The 22,392-nt window shown below is 43.6% G+C and overlaps 1 long non-coding RNA gene across 1 annotated transcript; it reads left to right on the top strand.

Moving 5' to 3' along the window:
• The first annotated feature begins 2,097 nt into the window (after positions 1–2,097).
• Positions 2,098–15,417, top strand: LOC137332744 (uncharacterized). Its single transcript, XR_010965737.1, has 4 exons — positions 2,098–2,702; positions 3,107–3,238; positions 7,674–7,824; positions 15,075–15,417. It is a non-coding gene; the product is annotated as an uncharacterized lncRNA (long non-coding RNA).
• The last annotated feature ends 6,975 nt before the right edge of the window (positions 15,418–22,392 follow it).

Genomic DNA, 22,392 nt, shown 5'->3' with positions numbered 1-22,392 from the left:
TTATGCTGATGTTGATAACTTTAAGCAGTTAAATCTGCAAGCTACTTTTATCTGAATTTTTTTAATAACTCCCAGCTGCAATCTGGGTTTTGATGATAACATTTTAATTTTAAAATCGATGAATTTACAGACTACATTCTGACCATTAATGTGCCATTAACTAGAGAAAATATTCACCTTGGTACAAACACAATCTGCACAGGTAGCACATCATTTTCCAGTTATATATAAACACACAATGCTGTGTGTTTATTGTGCTGAATTTTTCACTTCAGACTTTGCTCTATAGCAAACTTTGCTCCACAGACTATTTTAATTGAAGCAATTGGTGCATTCTGTGTAACACACCACCAAACAGACCTGTCGGGTTTCATTTTTTTGTAGTGACATTTGCTTATTTAACTTTAAAAATGTAGCCTAATTTGAAGTCTCACACCCCCTTTAAAAAATAAGCGCAGTTCCATTTCTTTACATGGTCTTGCAATCCATTACACGTTTTTTAAAAAATCATTAAATTCCCAATGGGAACAGCTTAGCAAACAGACTCGACGAGTTTATCCAGGAGTAGTTGGGATATTCAGGCCAGGAAGACTCCAGGTTCAACCCTGTCTGATCTCAGCTGACCAGCTGTACGGAGCCTATAGTTGATTTCGGTACCCTAAGTTAGGGAAGGAAATAAAAAATCAGCCAGTGTTCCCATTTCTGATTTTTATCCAGTGAGCCTTGCTGGAAGTGTACATATATGGATATTAGGTGATGATGCAGGAATAACCATGAATAATAATCACTTGGGTGAGGTACCAGGAAACAATTGCCACCTGTGAAACCAGCAGGGCATGAACGCCTTCAGGAAAAAAAGGATAGGGGAAAAAATTTGTTGGAAATAACTAGGAGAAGAGGGGGGTTGGAAAGAGGCATCAACTCAAAAGCAGACCAAACTGCGTACAGGAGTGGCTAGAGGCTAACTGATCATCCTGTTGGAAGTTGAAAGGAGATGTATATCTTGGCCCTGACTTAGTTGCCTGACCTTGTCGAATGCCTGAATGAGCAAATTCCAAGCACATTTTGGAAGTGGGTCAGAGGTTACCAGTGTCTCTGAGGTTAATTTCTGGGCTCAGCAGCTAGATTACTGGGCCTGCATTAGTCAGGTTATTGCTGCATTGATCAGTTGACCATGTTTCTTATACTGGATTCGCTATGACCTAGAAATAGCAACTGCAAACAAATGAGATTTTTACGGTATAGCTGCAGTTACTTGGGTAAGGGATGCAAACAACTATACACATGTAGAACTATATGCCCACAGTATTAAACTTATTGCAACAAGAATGGGTTTATTCCACATCATATGAAAATTGCTTGTGATAAAACACATCATTACATATTTGTTTGATTCTTATCCTAGTTCATCGGGAGTAGAAATTGCTCGGAGCGGTGAACCATCACTCCTCACCGCTCCATAGATTTATACTAACCCGCTAACTTACTGCGGTCTTTTCTTCGGCCACTTCCTCAAATAGGAAGCGGAGAAGAGCCCAGCGTCAGTTCAGGCAAAGCTAGGACCCTGGGAGAAGCATTGACTGCCTCTGCCGGCTTGCAGCGTTAAACCAGGAAATGAAAGGTACAACATTTTAAATCAATGCAAAAACAGTTAAAGACACCGACAAAAGAGAGGGTAAGAAATAATTGAATTAAATAAGAGTCAGAAGGGAAAAGGAAAAAAAAAAAATTTTTTAATTTAAAAAAGAAATTTAATGACCAAAACCTATTAAAATAAGGAGTAATGAGACTCCACATTTTTAAAAGTTAAGTTTTAATTGGTTGGTAGTCATTAAGACTTACCGCGCTGTTAAAAAGTTTAGACCTGTATTTTTAAGCTTACTTGTTTGGTGGCGTAGTTAGTTACTTTCCAGCTGGGCAGATAAGCAAGTTTGCACTTTTTCAATGATTTCTCTGATTGCAGCGTGCAATGTCCCTTTAATTCAAAGCTGTCATATCACCAGCGAACCACTAGGAGCAAGTTCCGGATTTCTGGGTTTCACTACACATGTGCGAACGCCGGAACTTGCTCCTCCATTTCGCCACTAACAACGGAGAGCGCTGTTGACTCTGTTATTTCGGGAGCGATTTCTGCCCCATTTTATTGTTATAATCTCTTCACGGGAGGTTTGACCTGATCCAATCCCACCGAGAGAGCTGTAAAATTATGTAGTTATGGATCCAAACCATGACTGATGACTCGACTGCTACATCAACAAATGCCTGCTGAAGGGATATCAGTCAATTTGTAGCATAATAGAAATGCCCTTTGGAACACTGACTTTATGGTGTTGGAAACCCGCCAACTTCTGGGGCACAATTTCTGCCAGTTCAGCCAGAGGCCTATTTAAAGCAGGGGCCAGCCTCTTAAAGGAAGGTTGCATTCTCCTGTGGCTTGTTTCGTTTGCAAGGTGGTGGAATAAGAATCTTCTCAGAAATGAGTAGGAGGCAGATGCCAAGGTTCTCTGAAGCCTCCCCGGAGGTGCTTGTGGAAGAGGTGAGGATGAGGAGTGAACTCCTGTTCCCTAGCAGTGCCAGGAGGACGGCCACTCTGTCAACCAGGCATGGGAAGAGATTGCAGAGGTCATCAGCTCAGGGATGTCATCCTCAAGACCTAGATACAGTGCAGGAAGTGCTTCAATAACCTCATTAGAGTAGCTAGGGTGAGTACTGCTCTTCATTTATTCCTCTCTCTAGAACTGTCCCCCACCACTCTCAACGCTTCTCTTCCCTCCATCACTTTCTTCACTACCCAGCACAAAGCCACACTGCACCATCTCTTATTCTCATTACAAGCACACTCTCACCTATTCCTTGCTCCCCGTCACACCAACCATTAGCAGATTTCTCCTCTCACTTGGTAGCCTTTTGCAGAATCAACAACTTCTCTCAGGTCTGTTTCCTCATTTCACACTCCACACACTTGCTTCCCATTTAGCACCTCCTCATCCTGCTTGCACCTTGCTGCTTCTCCTTCTCAGCATATGCACTAGCAGCCCAAGCCCCACACATCTGCACTCTCCTTTCAGTAACCATTCACTAACTCTCATCATCTCACTTTCTGCAGGACAAAGGAAAACAAGGAGAGGGAACGTACAATCATTGGAAAGATGCTGAAGGTGTGGATGAACAGAGATCTATGGGTTCAAATACATAATTCTCTGAAAGTGTGCGTGCTGGTAGACAAAGCCATAAAAAGGTCAGTAGCATTTTGGGTTTTACAAAAAGGGGCATAGATTACAAGGGAGACAAAGCTAACCTAGGAAATTACAATTGCAGTTCTGATGAAACGACATCGACCTGAAACATTGGGCTTCATTTTAGCACCCGCTATCGGGTGCGTTCCTGGCGGGGGGCTCCGAAAATCGGGGAATCCCGGAGCGGGTCCGGAGCCCGGCTCCAACCCACCCACTTCCAGGTTCCCCACAGACGCGCCGACGTGTGCACACAGTCCCCACAGGTGGGAATCCCGCAGGCAATTAAAGCCAGCGGGATGCCACTTAAAAGTATTTATGTTGCTTGTTCAGGTCGTTTACAGACCTGATTGAGCTGTTTTATTAGGAGGGGTGGGATTTTACACTGAACTGAGACTGTTTCCTATACTGGGGGAAACACTCCCAGTTCAAACGGAGGTGTTGCAGCCAGCAGCCTGTGGCAGCTGCAAAGGTGCATTCGACAGGTGGCCACTCCGTCACATTGGACAAAGGTTGGCCTCCACCACCCTCCTCCTAACAAGAAAATTCACCGACCTGGAACCGCAACCCCGGCGTGAGGACACACTTACCTACCTTGTGGACCCCCTCAGAAGTACATCTTCTGGATGGGGGCCGCTGTAGCTGCAGTCATGACCTCCTCGGAGGTCAAACAGCCTCACCAGCCTCGCCGGCCACGCTGTCCACCTCTGGCACATGGAGCTCCACAACAGAGTGCTGTGACACATCCACCTGTGCAGCAGGAGGGAGGGCAACCGCAGAGAGAGATGCGTCGCAGAGGGCACTACCCTCGCCACAGGGTCCACAGACTGAGGCTCAGCTTCCTGGACCTCTCTGACCAGCAGTGCACACGGAGGCTCAGAGTCACTCGACATGTAGTCGTGGACATCTGCAGCCTCCTTCATGCCGAGCTGCTCCCGGCTGGCCCGAGCACCATCTTCTTACCTGTCGCTCTCAAAGTCACCACTGCCCTCAACAACTTCTCCTCTGCATCCTTCCAGGGTGCCACTGGGGACATCGCTGACGTCTCTCAGTCGTCTGCACAAAAGAGTCCTGCAAATACACCTACACCCACTCTGCAGTGACACAATGGGTGGCATCAGTTGTGGGTCTCCATAGTGATCCTCAGGAAAGGGCATTATTGCACAAACCAGACAAGATTCGCAAAGACGTGGCAGTAGTGGTGCCAATATAATATGTAATGTGAGTTGGTCAGAAATTCAACATAAGTAAAACCATGACAAACCCTCAAACACCCTTGTGCATCCCCTTCATGCTCACGACACGTTTGCCTTACGCTGCCTCCTGCACCTTTGTGATGCATGCCCTGTGGCTGCAGCACAGGTAGTGGCAGGTTGAGTGAGGCTGACTGTAAAAGAGATACATGAGAGGGTGAGTATGAGATAGATCCATGAGATTGTATGAGGATTGGGTTGAGTGGTAGTGGCGGGATGAGTACTGGCGAGGTGAGTAAGAGCAGGTAAGATGAGGATGAGGTTGGAGTGGGTGTGAGGGGTGATGTGACAGAGTAGTGTTGGCAGTGCAGAAGGAGATGTGGGGTGGGGGCGGTGATGTGGCAGATGGAGTGTAGGGGAAAGACTACGTGTACTCACTTTGGCTGACCTACTGAGGTCATTACAGCGCCTCCTGCACTGTGTGCAGGTGGGCGATATGTTGGTGGTGCTGGTGACCTCCTCTGCCACCTCGAGCCAGGCCTTCCTGGTGGCAGAGGCAGTCCACTTCCTCCCGCCCGCCGGGGGGGGAAGATCTCTGTCCTCCCCCTCCTCCTCACCCCATCTAATGATACCTGGAGTGAGGCATCATTAAACTGGGAGCAGCCTTTCCCCTGGGCTGCTCCATGCTGTAATTTTTTCTATTTGTTGCAGCATCTGTCAGTGGAGGACTGCCCCTTTAAATAGAGCTCCTCCAGCTGACAGAGCTTACTGCGCATGCGCAGCCCGCCCGACGCGCAGTTCAGCAGCGGGGAACCCGGAAGAGCAGGTAAGTAGATCCAATTGGGCTGCGATCGTGTGGGGGGCAGACTAATTTCACTGGGCGCGTTACCCACGCGCCCAATAGCCCCCCCCCGCCGCGAACCTGCAGCCCTGCTAACATCGAGCCCATTAACTCTGTTTCTCTCTCCACAGATGTTGCTTGACTTGCTGAGTGTTTCCAACATTTTTTGTTTTTATTTTAGGTAATTACATGCCAGTTAGTTTAATATCTGTGGTAGGGAACATTTTGTAATTGTTAATTAATGATGAAAGTACGAAATGTTTAGATGAGCAGAAAATAATTAGAAGCATATTTCAGAAAGGAAAATCATGCTTGATAGAGTTCCTTGAGGAGGTTACAGGTGAAAGGGGGAAATGCAGTGGATGTGTACATGTACTTTTTGAAATCCTTTGACAAGGTAACACGCAGGTGGCTATTGGAAAAGATGAAAGGGTATGGAATTAGGGGGAGGGTAGCAAATTGGATTAACAGCTGGTTAGAAGGGAGGAATCAGAGAGTAGGAATTAAGGGCAATTTCTCAGAGTATGTAGGCTGCAGTGTCCCATGGAGTTCTGTTCTGGGACTGTTTCTGCTCACTGTGTACATCAATGATTTGGATATAGGGCTAGAGGGAGTGGTGTCCAAATTAGCAAACAATACTAAAATAGGAGGTTGCATAGTAAATAATTCTGAAGACTAAAGGAAGCTGCAAAGGGATATTGCTAAGATGGTGGAATGGACAAAAAAAGAGGCAGATGGAATTCAATGTCAATAAATGAGAGGTGGTACATTTTGGTAACAACAATAATAGTAATAATTATATTTTGAATGGGGGAAAGCTGGACGATATGAAAGAGCAGAAGGATTTGGGGACTTAATAAGACAACAATTGTGTGCAGTTTTGAGTGCTCTGTTATAAAAGGTTAGTAAAGCTATACAGAATCTACAGTGTAGATTCACCAGGATGATTCCAGGGATGGGAAACTATAGTTATGAGGAGAGATTTTAGAAACTGAGACAAAGCTAAGAGGTAAAACTAGAACTAGGGGGCATAATCTTAGAATAAGGGGCTGCTCTTTCAAAACTGAGATGAGGAGATGAGGAGAAACTTCTTCACTCAGAGGGTGGTAGGTCTGTGGAATTTGCTGCCCCAGGAAGCTGTGGAAGCTACATCATTAGATAAATTTAAAACAGAAATAGACAGTTTCCTAGAAGTAAAGGGAATTAGGGGTTATGGGGAGCGGGCAGGAAATTGGACATGAAGCTGAGTTCGGATCGGTCAATGCCCTGTGGGTGGCGGAGAGGGCCCAGGGGCTATGTGGCCGGGTCCTGCTCCGACTTCTTGTGTTCTTTAGATTTGTGGTTGGGATCAGATCAGCCATGATCTTATTGAATGGCGGAGCAGGCTCGAGGGGCCGATTGGCCTACTCCTGCTCCAATTTCTTATGTTCTTATGTTCTTATGATATATAGAAACAGAGGCCTAGAAATTAGTCTAGGTCCATTTTTGGATCCAGACTCATCTCTGCACGACCACTGCGCACCCGAATGGAGAGGCCCGACGACCGATGGAAATTGAACCTCAGGCCTCATCAACATACTTGGCGTGAGCTGCCAACGCTGGTCGTGCTTCCATAGGCAAGTCGCCTGAGCGAAGACATCAATATCGGGCCACCTGCCTATTGGCAGTGGCCCTCAGTTACGTCCCGGGAGGGGCAATTGGATTGGGCTACGGGGTGGGGGAGGCGGTGATCATGACTCCTGTGGAGCACTCCTACTTCTCCTGACTCCACAAGGTTTTTTGAAAAAAGAAAAATTTTATCAATTAACTTTTCATTGGCAGCCACTGGGGCCACTGAAAATTCCTAAGTGCGGCAGGCCCGACACCTGGCCCACTCACTGAACTTTGAAAAGAGATCGTTTAACAGGCGTTAGGACCCCAACTTACAAATTTAAAGGCCTAACCTGTAATGCCTAAAAACGAGCCCCACAAATTTAGCAGTTTCTACCACAGAGATTTTTAAAATTATGAAAGATTTGGATAGTGAATAGGGCAAGACTATTTGCTCTGGTTAGGTACTTAGTGATGAGGTGTCATCAATTTAAAATTGTCACTTAGTGCGAGGAAAGAGGTTAGAATAAATGTCTTTATGCAATGAGTTGGAGCATGGAATGCTTTACAACAGAGAATGTTTCAGGCAGATACCATCGATTCTCTTAAAGAAAAACTGGATAAATATTCGAAGCAAAGGAAGAGGCTACGGGAGAGCACAGGGCAATGGGGTTAGTCTTGGTTTATGCTGGCACAGACTTGATGGGTTGAATGGCTTCCTTCTGTGCTATAAAGTTCTATGGTTCTAAATAGCTTATAATATATGTGTGGTGGCAAAAGAGAATGGAGGAGTTGATGTTTTGTTACTGTTAGCAGATATGGCATTCTTGGACATTTTGGATATGAAAAGCAATGGAAAAGGGAGTTTTTGGCTGAGTTTCATGAGGCTGTTTTGATCCAGGCCATACGCAGCTGAATGTATGAACGGCATTTAGTTGACTCCCTACTTTTTGAGTCAACACAACAAGTAAGTTAAAAGAAAATAATTATTTATGGTTACAAAAATAAAAAGCAAAATGAAAAACTGCAAATGCTGGAAGAAAAACAGAAAATGCTGCAAACACATAGCAGGTCAGTCAGCAGATTTCGTAGAGAATGCTCAAGGCCCTTCTTCAGAACTCTGAATTATTCATCAGACATATTTATGGGGATCACTCTCTCCATTCACAGTTAATAAAGAGCTTTGCCTTGATTATATTGTAAACCATTGCCAATACTCACAATCTAGAGGATGACAAACATGCATCTTTATTGTATAATTTTTTTCAACATCTGTGGTCAGAGCACAGTAACATTTAAGATTTTCTGGGAATGTACAAGTGAGAGGAGATTGGTCCCAAGATAATAATACGAGGGACTCAATCTAGGAAACGCCCCACTCAGTAAAGATGAAAAATATAAAAATTATTTTTTAATGTAGGGTGGGTTACGCACTTAATTAATTCATCACACAGTATGCTTTCCATATCAAATGCAATTAAAGGACGAAAAAGTAAATATAATCTGCTTGAACTCTCCTAGAAACCAAATCAAGCTATAAAAGGTAATGATATAGAAATATATGGAAAACCGGAAGTGATGAGATATGAAATGTCTATGTTCTAACAAGGTCTGACAGTTCGCATGTGCCTCCACTTAATCCTTGTAAACAATTTTACAACACCAAGTTATAGTCCAGCAATTTTATTTTAAATTCACAAGCTTTCGGAGATTTTCTCCTTCCTCAGGCAAATGTTTTTGCCTGAGGAAGGAAAAAAACATTTGCCTGAGGAAGGAGAAAATCTCCGAAAGCTTGTGAATTTAAAATAAAATTGCTGGACTATAACTTGGTGTTGTAAAATTGTTTACAATTGTCAACCCCAGTCCATCACCGGCATCTCCACATCATCCACTTAATCCTTATCACTGATCAGGCAACAAAATTATTACAGCTTGTGTAGCCTCAAGCAAGGCTGACCTCTAGTGGGGTTTCTGATTATTTTCTTCAGAGGCTGAATTTGTTTTTGGCCAGTTTTCTCCCATCCCAAAGGTATGGCTGCACAGGCCCTGAGTGCTTTCCAGTAACTCACCCAAGTGGTCAGTATTCATGTGTGAGCCTAGACTGCATATTAGCATGATTATCAACCATGGGAAGGGGGCTTAGTACTAAGTCCAAGCCTTGTCCTGGTTTAATCCCATGCCAGAAGCTGGTATTGCTTCCTTCCTTGGTTTGCGCTGGGGCTGTGGCATGCACAGAAGCAACATGCCACCTCGTTTACTCTACCGCCCTGCCTTTTTTTCTCTCCACATAAATGCAAATATAAAAATATAACTAAAATTCTGATAAAAACCAACTCGGACTTGTTAACCATTATCTTTCCAATGAATGAAAAGTAAAATACTGCGGATGCTGGAAATGTGAAATAAAAACAGAAAATGCTGGAAATACTCAGCATTGTACTTGCTGACTATTTCCAGCTTTTTCTGTTTTCTTTCCAGTGAATGATATTGTATCCAGCTGTATCAGGTAATCCTAAATTGTTCCAGAATTTGCAACTTTTCTTTCCAAGAATTTTCTTGGACGGCGTGATGTAAAGATACGTGGGAATTTATGTCCGTTTTTACGCTGATTTTGCTGGCAGAAATTTACGCTGAAATTTCTTGAAAATCTCATTAGCATATGCCGGAACTAAAAATGGGCCTAAAACAAGTGGAAATCATTGTAAGCAATCAGGACCCTGAGAAAGCACAGAGAGAAGGCAGCATTGCGGGTATGCCATTTAAGTCCCTCTTTATCTTGCTGATGTTATTAAAGTTAAAGCTTGAAGCCATCAGACCATCATTTATGCACATTAAACACAGCATGTTTAAGAAAATGCAATCGTGGAAACTTTTCTCTTTGTAATGTAACAGATACTGATGCCATAAAAAAGCATTCAAAGATATAGAAAACACAGTGCAGGTCTCAGTGAGGATAAATTTTAAAAATCACCATAAAACACCAGAAATATGACTTTTGGTCTGCTGCTAAAATTTTGGGCGTAAATTTATGCCCATTCAGAATTGGTACGAATACAGAAAACTCGTGTTATCTAGTCTTTTGCATGGGGACAAAGCTATGTCAATAAGTTAATTGGTGTTTCAGCAGACATAACTCGGGAGCGTCGCAAATGATCAAGAATGTTTGCGTCTAGCGAGCTCCGGTGTACAACCAGCGTAAGTCTCTTACACGTGAATTTCTTCAGAAAAAATAGGTGCAACTTGGCAAATTTCCTGCAACTAAATATTGGGAAGACTGAAGTCATTGTCTTCAGTCTTCAGTCCCCGCCAGAAACTCCGTTCCCTAGCCACCGACTCCATCCCTCTCCCTGGCCACTGTCTGAGGCTGAACCAGACTGTTCGCAACCTTGATGTCCTGTTTGACCTTGAGATGAGCTTCCGACCATATATCTGCTCCATCACCAAGAACGCCTTCTTCCACCTTCACAACGTTGTGTGTCTCCGCCACTGCCTCAGCTCATCTGCTGTCGAAACTCTCATCCATGCCTTTGTTACCTCTAGACTTGACCATTCCAAAGCTGTCCTGGCCGGCCTCCCATCTTCCAACCTTCATACACTTGAGCTCATCCAAAACTCTGCTGCCCGTATCCTAACTCGCACCAAGTGGCGTTCACCCATCACCCCTGTGCTCGCTGACCTACATTGGTTCCAGATCCGGGAACACCTCAAATTTAAAATTCTCATCCTTGTTTTCAAATCCCTCCATGGCCTCGCCCCTCCCTATCTCTGTAACCTCCTCCAGCCCTACAACCCTCCGAGATCTCCGGGCTCCTCCAATTCTTGCTTCTTGCACACCCCTGATTTTAATCGCTCCACCATTGGCAGCCGTGCCTTCAGCTGCCTAGGCCCTAAGCTCTGGAATTCCTTCCCTAAACCTCTCCACCTCTCTACCTCTCTCTCCTCCTTTTAAGACACTCCTTAAAATCTACCTCTGTGGCTAAGCTTTTGGACACCTGTCCTAATATCTTCTTATGTGGCTCGGTGTCAAATTTTGTTTGATAATCATTCCTCTGAAGTGCCTTGCGACATTTTACTCTGTTAAAGGCATTATATAAATGCAAGTTGTTGTTGTTATGCCATTGTTGCATCGGAAAGTACAGGCATTTATGTAAAACTTGGATTTTGCTGCTATCTCACTAGTTACTCCCTTAACAGAGAAACTAAAGTTAAATTAGGCTCCTATATTGTAATATCTCTACATTCTGAGGGAAGCATAAAATTTCATTTTGTTTTTATTTTAGCAGGTATACCAACCAATTCTAAATGGGACCATTAGCACTCGAATTTCCCCTTCGATTTTCTTCCCTTAACCACCATTTTCTCCCCTTTTACAGGCAGTAAACCTTGCTGCTACAAGGTTCAACAATGCAGCCATTCTTCATGTAATGCCTGAATAGTGAGTGGTGATGGACTATTTGACCGTGTAGGGTATCACATCCAAACCCAAAACTGTCCTAACCAGTGATTTCATCTCTAGTCTGTGCTGCCTTACCCAATCTTAGTTGGGCCAGCTGAGGAAGTGCATTTCTGAGGTATGGAAGGGGGGGGGGGTAAGGGTAACGGGGGATACGCCTCCTCTTACCTCTCTTCTCTTGTTACACCAGGCAGCTGTAGGTCCTCAGCCTGTGTATTTCAAGGAGAAACCTCTTTTGGAAGTGATAGTGGGGAGGAATGGGGTGCAATTGAACACCCACAGAATCCCAACCCAAGACTCTGATACCAGCCTCAGAGCTGCAGTATGGTTAAAGGCGGGGTCCTAAACCCTCTGTGATACCTATTCGTGGATCGGGTCTAAGCTAAGCTGAGTGTCTATGTGTTTTGGCAGCTGTTTATTTATGAAACTCATAAATTTCCATTATACAAACATTTCTGATTTGGGTCTCATCAATCATCTCACTGGTCTTGTCAGCCTTGACATACCAGCCATCTGTGATTTATCCTTAATGAGCTAGGTAACAAAGAAGGTTAAATCCATCCCTAACCACGATCCCTTTCAGCAGCACTGTGACATATGGATTGGCATCCCCCTGCAGGCAACACTTGGAATTACTTTTCAAATCCATTAGTCAGAATTACTCCCACGGATGGGCATTCTGTCACAAATTCACACTTTTGTTGCAAAGTTAAACATAAAAAATGTGAATTTAAACATTTAAAAAATATCTACAGTACTGCCTATATTTTGAAAATAATACAAGGTTGTGACAGTCTCATGGGAGTAGGAGACTGAGTGGGCTAAATTGAGCCACGTAGCACCTGTTCTGTAGGCGCTACGTGGACACCTAAGCCTCCAAAATGGCGTCCAATATGCGTGCGCACACTTCCGGCGCGATGTGGAATTTGCCATAAAATGATATTCTAATAAGTGGGAATCATTGTCTATGTTATGAGAGCACATGAGTTAAATGTCCTCCTAAGCTACGTTCTTGTGGTTTATGGCTGACCACCCTGTATCCATTATATGGCGGTAAGCTGTGCAATTTTAGCTGATTAAACTCCAACAGTATCCTTATGCACACTTGGAAGTCCATAAGATTTATCACTTGCAAACTGTGCCTGAGTTCTCTGGCCTTAGATAAGTGCAGTGAGTTCCTTCACAGAGAGAGTCTGCACTCCATAACAGACAAACAAAAATTCTACTAATGCAGGTTTCTCAGTAGTTTGATTTGGAGACTCTTAAGCATTGCAATTGGTTTTTGCTCATCAGATTCCCAGGTAACTGAAAACAAAAATCCATTATGGCAGGGCTTATACCATTTTCACACCAATAAAACAGTCTCTCCCAGGGTTAGGTTTAACCTCAAGGTCGTCGCTACTCTGTCACACAGGCGATGTAAAAGTTTGTCATCATTTCCTGTGGGCAGGTCTGTTTATCTTTAGTTTGTGGCTGCCCAGCAGGAATGCTTCCCTTCCTTGTTGTGCCTGACATTTAATGCAAATGCAGCTGCCTCTTGTCTGTAGCACGTGGCCTGTTTATTTTAAGTGCTACTGTCTAAGAGAAACCAATAAAGGAAAGGGTAGCTACCATGGAGGAAAATTGGACATCAGTATGGATTTCTGTGTTACCAACTATAACTTCATCTACTCCACTCCATTTCTCATCTGTCACACTACTGGGGAATTTTCTGGCTTGTTTTTTTGCTTGTCCAGTTTCTCCCTTTTCCTGACGTCATTGGTTCCTTGGTGGGATACAGTACCATGGACACCAGTCACCTTCTCTTAACTTGCCCAAGTGGCCATTCTTCATGTGTACACCATTCTTTATGCTCTGGCGATAAGTCAAAAATTACACCCCAGATTATATTGCACGGACTCAAAGTGGTCCCATAATGAGATTTGGCAGGCAGGATCTTCCCCTTCACAAAATTGAATCTCACTGTATTTTCTTTCCAAACTGAGGCAGTGAATTTAAGGCCCACACTTCACTATAGAAGACAGATGAGCTATTTGATGCTCACACAAAAGCATGTTTGTGCATCAGCCCCACATCAAAGAGGTGAATGTTCTGTTTGATATTCGCCTTGTCTTACAAAGGATCAGGCCCATGATAAGCAAATCATTAGAGGTGAACAATACTGGCCACTTCTTACTGCATGTTTTCTGCTGCAAGGATTGGAAATTGGTTTATTCAGGTTGTGCTTGAGGGAAAGACCTGATGTTGCCCCAGTACAAATCAAACAATTTTCACAATCCATCTGGATATTACTGCACGCTCCAGGAGGCAATATCCTACATATATATTTCTATTGCACTTCAACTGTATTCAATTTGTCCTCTTGAACTGTTCTTGAGTTAAGATTGTCTCCCAGTTAACTCACATTTCCTGTCTCTTACCTTAAGTAAGTTCATGTGTTAGGAAGCATTCAATTATATGCCTGAGCCATGTATTGGCCTTATGGCACTATTATGTTATAAATGTGGTCCTGGGGAGCAGCACTCAAACAGAGATCTCCATCCTCCATGGCACTCTCTTCTATTTATCTTTCTTCCTGTCACTGCTCCCAATCAAGCCCAGTGACCTGTGGTTCCCAATGCTAAAAGAGAAGCAATCTGGCACCAAGCTTTTAGATTTAGCTGGAGACCTGACAGCACATGAGAATGTGGGTCTTGGATGCCATTACCTCTCTGAGGTTAAGCATATATATTAAAGACTGATGTTAATGGAAGGAATACCTTTGGGTTAATTTTAACCTAACCCGCCCAGCAGGAAGCTGATGAGATCGGGTCAGCCGCCCATTTTATGCCTGTTAGGAACACTAGAAGGAAAGGTTGTACTAAAGAATTATAGAATCATAGAAAAGTTAAAGCACGGAAGGAGGCCATTCGGCCCATTGAGTCCGCGCTGGCTCTATGCAAGAGCAATCCAGCTAGTCCTACTCCCCTGCCCTATCCCCATAGCCCTGCAAATTTTTGCCTTTCAAGTACTTATCCAGTTCCCTTTTGAAGGCCATGATTGAATCTGCCTCCATCGCCCCCTCTGGCAGTCCATTCCAGATCCTAACCGCTCGCTGTATAAAAAAGTTTTTCCTCATGTCACCTTTGTTTTTTTTGCCAATCACCTTAAATCTTCTGGTTCTTGACCCTTCCGCCAATGGGAACAGTTTCTCTCTCTATCTATTCTGTCTAGACCTTCATGATTTTGAATACCTCTATCAAATCTCCTCGCAACCGTCTCTGTTCCAAGGAGAACAACCCCAGCTTCTCCAGTCTATCCACGTAACTAAAGTCCCTCATCTCTGGAATCATTCTAGTAAATCTCTTCTGCACCCACTCTAAGGCCTTCACATCTTTCCAAAAGTGCGGTGCCCAGAACTGGACACAATACTCCAGTTGTGGCTGAACCAATGTTTTATAAAGGTTCATCAAGACTTCCATACTTTTGTACTCTATGCCTCTGTTTATAAAACCCAGGATGCTTTTTTAATCACTTTCTCAACCTGCCCTGCCACTTTCAACGATTAGTGTACACGTACCCCCAGATCTCTCTGTTCCTGTACCCCTTTTAGAGTTGTGCCCTTATATCCATTTTATGTTAAAGACTCCATTTTGTTACAAACAGGCAGCTTTTCCAGAATCTGCTGGCAACAAGATTTTGGAAAATGTCCAAAAAAACCGCCTAGACACTCATGGCCCCTCCATGGCTGGTATTGTAAAGGTATTTGCTTATTCTTTGTGTAGATTCAGCATCCATGTGGTTACACTTACCTGTATTACTGTCTTAAGGCCAGATGAGCAAAGGCCATGGAACCTTCACCCACTGATACTACCTAGACAGCGAGTCTTTGGAATGCTGAACTGATGTATGTTAGCGCAAACCAAGGATAAAGATCATGGAAGAGGTATGACGTAATGGCCTTTTAGCTGAGGAATAAAAGCGAGACTATTGTAACAAGAAGTTGGAAGACTCGGGGCTGATCACCCTGCTACAGAGCTCAGCAACTGTAATGTGAAGTCTCCCACAGCCTTTGCACCATCATGTGTGTTTTCTGTGAATATAATTTCCTCTAATAAATCTATAAGCGTACAACTGCATCTAGAACTCTCATTCTGGCACAGAGATAACAACTGTAAGCTTGTCTCTCTAGCAACATACCTAACAACACCCACCCATTTTCAATGGAGAGTAAAATTGGGCGGGGTGTAAAACGAGCAACAAACCTGAACCTGCCTGGAAAGTTAGGTTAAAGTTACCAAAATGTGTCTGTGTCAGTTGGCACCCTTTAATACCATTACTGATATTAGCAACACTGCATAGGCGCTTCCCCATTGAGGCTAATAATGCTATTTAGAATGCCTGAAGTGCTTTAGCACTTTGAGCACTTAGGCCCCACATTATCACTATGTTCATAGTCAGTATGTAGAGCTAGCGAAATAACTTAATAGGACTCCAGCTTGCATGCCAATGAGGCTGAAGTCTCATAACGTGTCTGGAATGCCTGAGTGGTGCTTCAGACAGTAAGATCCTGTTTGGAACGCGTGCTTCAGAGGGGGCTAGCAAGAAACAAAATGCTCCTAGGAGGTCCTCTCCTTGATCTAGGACAACCCATCCTTTCTACTCCTGTTTATTTTTTGCTTCCAACAGCCAAAACCTGGAAGAAAATTTAAGTTCCCTATACCTTTAGAGAAAAAAAAAGGTGCTATAAGGGTGCCAAATAGCCTTTCACATGGCATTCCCATCACATCATGTACTACATGCTGAGAGTGCCAGAAAAATATTTAAACAAACTAACCTTGCATTATCTTGCGGGGTCAGTTCATTTGGGTGCAGGAACACAGAGTACCTCAGGAGTGGTGGTCCCAGTGGCACACTACCATCACTAGTAGGCATTTGCCCCTAGAGCTCCTCCTGTACCATCACTAATAGGCACTCACCCCTGAAGTTCCTCCTAAACCATCACTAATAGACACTCATCCCTGAAGTTCTTTCTGAACCATCACTAATAGGCGCTTACCCCTGGAGTTCCTCCTGTACCACCACTAATAAGCACTCACCCCAGAGCTCCTCCTGTACCACCACTAATAGGCGCTTACCCCTGAAGTTCCTCCTGTACCACCACTAATAGGCACTTACCCCTAGAGTTCCTCCTAAACCATCACTAATAGGCACTTACCCCTAGAGTTCCTCCTAAACCATCACTAATAGGCACTCACCCCAGAGGTCCTCCTGTACCATCACTAATAAGCACTTACCCTAGATTTCCTCCTGTGCCATCACTAATAGGCACTTACCCCTGGAGTTCCTCCTATACCATCACTAATAAACACTTACCCCTGGAGTTCCTCCTGTGCCATCACTAATAAACACTCATCCCTAGAGTTCCACCTGTACTGTCACTAATAAGCACTTACCCCTAGATTTCCTCCTGTACCATCACTAATAAGCACTTACCCCTAGAGTTCCTCCTCTACCATCACTAATGGGCATTTACCCATATAGAATTCATCCTGTGCCATCAGTAATTGACATTTACCCACAGAAATATTTTTGTACCATGTCTGATAGGCACTTACAAACACACCAATCTAGAAATCTATCAAAAGCTGACCAACAGCTCCAAAAAAGGTTAAACAGCCCCCAAAAAAGCTGACAACCCAAAAACAGTCCTGCATATAAGCTCATGACATGTGAAAATGGATAATTACATGGAAACCACAATAGGACACGGGCTTAAAACTTAAGCTACACATATACCATGTTTCCACTTGTGGGGGAGATCAAAACTAGGTGCTATAAATATATCACTCATCAATCCAATAGGAGAATTCAGGAGAAATTTCTTTACCCTGAGAGTTGTTAGTATGTGGAACTCGTTACCACAAAGAGTAGTTGAGGCGAATAGCATAGATGCATTTAAGAGGAAGCTAGACAAACAGATGAGGGAGAAAGGAATAGATGCTTGTTCTGATAGGATTAGATGAAGAGAGGTAGGAGGAGGCTCATGTGGAGCATAAACACCGACATGGACCAGATGGGCTGAATGGTCTGCTTCTCTGTTGTACTTTCTATGTAATTTTATGTATACCAACATTCCTTTATTTGTTTTGGAGCAAATAAAGCATGGGGTAGATTTTAAAACTTCTTTCTCCCAGCAAAAGTAGTTAATCTAATACTGGGGTGGGGGAAGGTGTTGATTAATTATCTTTTTTTAAAAAATTAACCTTTCACAGAGAAAGTCATCTCCCCCCTTCATTGAGGCACATTTCTCTGCCAACCCCCGGCACCCTACCTCCTCCAATATCACCCACCCAAGTTCACAGAGGCATCATACACATCCCTCAGCTCAAACTAGTGCATGTCTTCCCTTCCAACTTCCTTAGTTCAACCTGGCACTCTTCATTAATGGACAGAGAATTTTGTGGAGTGCACTCCTGCTCCTCCTGGCTCCACATTAAAGTAAGTTAAAAAGAAAAAAACTTAACTTTATGTTGGTGGCCTGCAGCAGTCCCTTTACAGGTTAGGCAGCAGATTAAACCAGAAAAACATGCATGCTCAGTTTCTGACCAATTTTGAAGAGGGATCCTTAAACAGGTGTTAAGCCTGATATTAGCATATGTAAGAGACCTCATGCCCGTTTAAGGCAGCCATGAGAGAAGTCTGAATATCACTCGAGCCAATATGGTGGCGGATGTATTTCAGGCGCCTTTGGGGCACGGAACATAGCCCCGCGAAATTGGATTTATCTCCCCGTTTTGCGCCTGAGAAATGGGCACATTTTGTTTGTTTATTCTGAGACTTTTTAGGCAACTTAAACTACGAATATCATTTTCTAAATAAATGGTACAAAAAAATCTGTAACTTAGAATGTTCCTGTAAACTGAATGCAGCAGCTGAGTGTGTCCATAACTCACACCGTTTTCTGCAAGTGATCAAGTTCAGTATAGTGAGAGGATTTGAAATTCAAAATTCCATGACTCAGGTCATGCCAATATTGATCTGCTTATTTAGTTCATTGATGCAGATGGGGTAAGCCATTAGTTTCACCACATCTGAGGTCCCTGATTCACCATTATGTTCATTGTAGTGTATTCAAATTATTTTTCCAGGAAATTTTGTAGTAAGTCTGCAACGAGAAGATCAGGACACGAAATGGCGAAATTTACGGCATAAGTCGCAGAAATGATAATGGTATTTTATAATTTTAAACATTCCACAAACCATTACCTTAATTGCAATTTATGTTATCCTTCATGCAAACAGTGGACCAAGATTTTATTTCTCTTGGGGCTAATTTAACTGTCACCACTGGAGCTCAATGTATTGCCAAATACTCTAAATTGAGAAATGTCTGCACCAAGAATATTTTCCGAAGCCTGAAGCTGCCTGCACTTTCATGTAAAATTAATTTGGAACAGACACTTGTAGCAAATTTAAATTTGAGAAAATACTTACATTTATTGGACAGCAAAAAATGTTCCTTTGCAGTATTCAGCTTTTCCTTAGTACACCTGGCAAGTAATAGCTGTTCTTTTAACTGTGAGACTTGGCAGCTATGCAAGTGATGAATCTGACATTGGTGTGTGAACACTCTAAACTAGTGCTAAATGGATGCTGGGTGGAGCAGGTATATGCACAGCAGCCTTCCCTATTGTTAGTCACATACCAAAATGCTGTATTGACTATTGTTAGATAATGGCTTCTCTTTCTTCTCCACAATTAGAGTTCATCTGAAGTTTTTCTATGCTTTGCTTTTAGATGGCCATCACTTCCTATTGAGGGTCAGCGCCAGGTCATGACTTCTTACACTAGGTTATGTTGTTCGTACTTCCCCTTTCCCTTCTAGCAAACTACAAAGTAACATGTAGACTCTGCATTCTCTGTGAAGGGTAAATCCTCCACTCAAGGCTCTTTTGCATTGTGGAAGAGTAACACCAAAGTCACCTGTGTGCACTTTCCCGTGTTCATACTAATGCAATGCCTTTCCTTCACTATGGGCCTGTTGGATGCAGATTCAGAAATCAGATACCCGAGGCTGCAAATTCCAGCCTCTGGGCTGGTAGAATTCCAGGTTGGGGTGGGGGGCTGTCACATTTTGGGGTAGAACCTAGATCTGCTGTTTTTTTTCCCAATTTCCATTCCAAACCCCAGTGGCAGAGTGGATGCTTTTCCTGCCCACCCCTGTCACGTCCTGGCAACTATTTGGTAGCGTATCTACAGGCATTCTTGAGCTACTCCGGGAATTCCACACAATTCACCACTGTCATGCCCAGCGATTTCCACAACTGCTGGGAGCAGGCACAGGTTCCGCCGGGGGGTTTACTGCTGGCCCACCATTCACTGCCAAGAATAAATTTATTTTTTAAACTTGTGTCTTTGGTCTAGTAAGGGCTTTGAGCTCTCCCCTTCGGAGTAGCGCTGGAACAGCAGTGTGCTGCTCCTTGTTTCCGGTGACAAAGTTGGTCAGGCATCTCTATTGCCGCTCTATTGGTGCAGGCCACTGCCGCGAATATTTAGATGACCCTATGCCCAGAATTTGGAATAGGGCTACAGGGAGGTCATAAACTTCAGCTCATTCAAAACTGCTACTTGTATCCTATTCTGTACAAAGTCCAGCTCACCCATCCCATCTTTCCTTTCTGATCTAGTTTGGCTCCTCGTCCCTCAATCTCTCAAATTTAAACTTCCCATCCTTGTGTTTAAATCTCTCCATGACCTTGCCCTTCCCATCTTTGTATCCTTCTCTAGCCCCATAATCTTCCCCACCCGAACTCTCAGTTCCTCTGACTCCAGCATCTTGTGCAGCCTCCCCCACTCACAGCCAAATCTTCAGCTGCCTAGCCCCCACACTTTAGAATTCCCTCTCTAACCCCCTTTGCCTCCCCATCTCTCATTTCCTTTAAGAGTCTACTTAAAACCCACCTTTTTGATTAGGCTTTTGGTCACCCTTGCTAAATAAATGCAAGTTGTTGTTGATCTGCGTTTGACTGGGCTAATGTGACAGGTTAAAAAGCCTTCTGGTTAAGTTGGTATCAGTTCAAAGAGGGCATGGTATAAAACGATACCAGGTACCAGCTAGATCTCTGTAAAAGGCTATAACCAAGGCATTCTTTAATCTCATTTATCAGTGCTGTTTTGATTGGATTGAAATGTCCCTTCTATAGTCGCAGTTTCTTTGGTAGTTTCAAAGACTTAATACAAAAGGCATTTTGATACTTACCTTTTTTTTATTCCAGTCTCTAAGAAATTACCTTCGTGGTGCCACTTTGCCCTGTTTAGATTTGGGTGCTGATCCTCATAGGCCTGCTGAATGTAATGATGTGGAGATGCCGGTGATGGACTGGGGTGGACAAATGTAAGGAATCTTACAACACCAGGTTATAGTCCAACAAATTTATTTTAAAATCACAAGCTTTCGGAGATTATCTCCTTCGTCAGATGAATGAATGAAAAGGTTCTCAAATCGCATATCTTATACTATGTTGGGACAGCATCACACCAATCAAAAGGTGTCGTTGTTATTCAAACAGGCCAGTCACGGAGAACAGCACGTCCCAGTACACTAGATATACATTGTGTCTATTACACAGGCAGGCAGAAAGAAACTCAAAACGGCAGAGAGAGAGAGAGAGAATTTTAAAAAACATATAATTTTTTCCCCCTTTTTGCTGGTGGGGTTACGTGTAGCGTGACATGAACCCAAGATCCCGGTTGAGGCCGTCCTCATGGGTGCGGAACTTGGCTATCAACTTCTGCTCGACGATTTTGCGTTGTCGTGTGTCTCGAAGGCCGCCTTGGAGAACGCTTACCCGAAGATCGGTGGCTGAATGTCCTTGACTGCTAAAGTGTTCCCCGACTGGGAGGGAACCCTCCTGTTTGGCGATTGTTGCGCGGTGTCCGTTCATCCGTTGTCGCAGCGTCTGCATGGTCTCGCCAATGTACCATGCTCCGGGGCATCCTTTCCTGCAACGTATGAGGTAAACAACGTTGTCCGAGTCACAGGAGTATGAACCATGTACCTGGTGGGTGGTGTCCTCTCGTGTGATGGTGGTATCCGTGTCGATGATCTGGCATGTCTTGCAGAGGTTGCCGTGGCAGAATGTAATGCAGAGACTCACTTCTTTACAGGTGCAACCCCCATAATTAGCTTGTGTGACGAGAATGACTTGCTCCAATTGCAAATTTATACACACAGGATTCTGCAGGTTGGGTCATTTATATTCAGGAGTGCAGCTGATGGTGAGAGATCTGTGTGTTTGCTGTTAGCTGTATTCTTCTAATGTGAAGGTTCCTCTACACACAAACATATGTGTACACACACACACACAGAGAAACAAACACATCGGCAACAAATAAAATCAAGTGACTCACAAGTGACATGACCAATGCCAGGTGGGGGCATGAGCTAATTCCTTTGGCCTCAATCAGCAGGAAGGGCAGCTGTGTTAGTTTTTTTATTTGTCTCTCGTTATGTGCTTTAATGACAGAGTTGCTCAAAAGCAATTATTAGCATCTTAGTTCAGGGATGAGACTGTGTTTGATATCCAAATGAAAGTGCGAAGAAACTTAGCAGTAATATTGTTTTGCGTGCTCAGTAACTGCACACTCTCCTCAGCTGGAGTGTCTGATAGGGCAGCCTTGTTCCCTTGGTGTTTCTTAAAAACTGATGTTATCTATAAGGGCTGATTCCCCAATTAATCTCTCCTGGCAATGGGTCAGCGCTTGCAGAGAGCGCTGGTTGGTAACTCGTGGACCCACTTGCCTGATTTTCTGTAATTTAAATGGATGGAAAATCAGGTACTGCGGGCCTGTTATATCCTGAGCAGTGCGCCCTTGCGAGTAGCGTTCCTTGACAAGAGCACCTGATCATGGAATCAGACCAAAATCTGAAAGTTTCTCACTTTGACATGAAAGAGGATAGATGGGTGGCTCAGAATTAACTTAAAATCATTTAAATTTTTTTAAAAAAGAATAAGTTACACAAGTCCAAAAAAAGCAAATAATTGGATCATACAACTAGGTGGCACATTTTTTTCTCTAACTTTTTTCCCTTTTCTTTTC

This window comes from Heptranchias perlo, chromosome 15 (genome assembly GCF_035084215.1).
Source record: "Heptranchias perlo isolate sHepPer1 chromosome 15, sHepPer1.hap1, whole genome shotgun sequence".
Classification (NCBI taxonomy): domain Eukaryota; kingdom Metazoa; phylum Chordata; class Chondrichthyes; order Hexanchiformes; family Hexanchidae; genus Heptranchias; species Heptranchias perlo.
This window is presented reverse-complemented; position numbering and strand designations above follow the sequence as displayed.